This window comes from Belonocnema kinseyi, chromosome 7 (assembly GCF_010883055.1).
Source record: "Belonocnema kinseyi isolate 2016_QV_RU_SX_M_011 chromosome 7, B_treatae_v1, whole genome shotgun sequence".
Lineage (NCBI taxonomy): Eukaryota > Metazoa > Arthropoda > Insecta > Hymenoptera > Cynipidae > Belonocnema > Belonocnema kinseyi.
The window spans coordinates 25,546,548-25,548,694 of record NC_046663.1 but is presented as its reverse complement, the minus strand read 5'-3'; positions in this window follow the sequence as shown (position 1 = coordinate 25,548,694).

Genomic DNA, 2,147 nt, shown 5'->3' with positions numbered 1-2,147 from the left:
ATAAACGTTGACAACAAACCCATTTAGGAAAAGTATAAAAAATAATTGTCAGCGCTGACCTTACATCCTTTACGGATTAAAAAAAATTACAGGAGATTTTTTTATTATTCTAATGGGATCAGAAATTATTCACGAAAAAATAATGGGAAGCACCCCTCAGCCGGAAAATTTGTTAAACTTATTTCGAGGGATATTCTAAAATCCTTTAGAGATTAAGAAACACACATCTAACAATCCATCGTATTTTCGACTACTTTTTGTCAAATCATGCAAAGTACGGTTTCTCGTCAGCGATTATATTTGTAAATTTTTCAGTCAAACTTCTTGAATCCTAAAATAGCTAAGAATATTCAAAGCAAAAATCGACACTTTCAAAATTATTTAAAGGGCTTAGCCCGGCTAGTATGTAAAAAGTGTCCTTGCGCCCTATCTAACCGGACTTGGTCCTATTTGTACGCTACAAAAAGGAAGCTCTTTTCTGAACGTTCCAGCCTTTTAACCGACAATTTTTGGGGCGAAATTCAAATTTTTTTAGACATTTAAATATTTTATGTCGAATTCTCTCAAAAACAAAAATACATACATTAACGAACAAATTCATACAGACTCCTTACATATCAAGGATTTATCATGAATGTTTTGAGATTTTTCGAAGTGGTGGAATGTAGTAGAAAAAATTTAAAAACGTACTTTCGTACGAGTATCGGACTTCTAAGTCCTTACATGACGATTAAAAAAGTGTGTCTCACCTTTTGCTATAAGAATGGTCGTCTAAAATGTTCCCGAAACTACTGATACAGTAAAACCTTTCAATAGCCCCCCCCCCTTCTATAGCCTTCTATAGCCTTCTTAAGAAAAAAAATGTACATAAGTACAAAAAAAGAAAATTAATTTTAATTTCTTATGGCATCTGACTTTTTTCGATATCGTATACCCAGATTGTAAAATATATAATTAAAGAAATTGGTATTCTCGAGTGGCCTTCTACATTCCAAAATATATGGCAATTGGGAGAATTTAGTGTAGATAAATAATTTGTCAATATCAGTAGTTTCAGGAACATTCTAAACGACCATATTTATTGCAAAGGGTGAAGCTTAAATTTCCCGCCAAAAATTGTCGGAAAAATTTATAAAACGTATTTTTAATTGATCTTGCATTTGACCCTAGGTGGATGGAAATCCCTCAAAAACAATCCAAGAAATACGCAAAAAACTCGAAAACCAAAAACGTGACCTTAAAAGGTTATATTCAAGGTTAAAAGGCTGAAACTTTCCGTAAAGAGTTCTCTTTTTGTAACGTACACATAGGGCCAAGTCCGGTTAGATAGAGCTCAAGGGCACTTTTTACATACATACCCGGCTTAGTACTTTAATCCCAGGTCTGTAGTTTTAACCCCAAAATAGGCCAAATAACGAAATCTCGATTTTTAAATAACTAATAAGCAAACAGTCTTTCTAGATTGAAAATTTTGTCCACACAATCACAAAAATATACAGCATTAGGAATTCGATCGTATTGAAATACGCACTTGAACATTTTAAGGAGATTGTATTTTAAATTCTCAATAAACAAAAGATGAAAACCGCTGATTTTTATCAGTCTACATCTTAGCAGATGTTATGATTAAGGCGTTAGCACTGAAAATTTCTTTTCTATATAATCAAAAACGACACAATTAACCGAATGTCCTCAGAAATTTGTGAGGCATTCTATTTTTAACCATTTACAACGACGAAAAGTTTTTATGAAAAATCTGCAACCATTTTTGCTGACCGGAAATCATGATTTTAATGATTTATCAAATCGTGGTGGAAAATACGTACGACATTACTAAATTTGCTTTTCTATTTTATCGAAGCAGATTTTCGTGCATGTTACATTATCATAAGATATCATTACCTTCTGAAAATGAGTATAATTTTTATTTGAAAAAAATATAATGCGTTATATTAATGGTGGCCTAACGTTATAATAATAATAATGTTGACTTTACTTTTTCATGATTTCTTGTTTTTATAAATTGCCATAGAAATACTATTCACAATAATAGATTTTATGCTTTCACGATGATTCATTTTGATAAAAAGAGATATTTCGGGTTTCACTCGTGTAAAAAACTACTACGAATTGTTTGCCGACGTTTC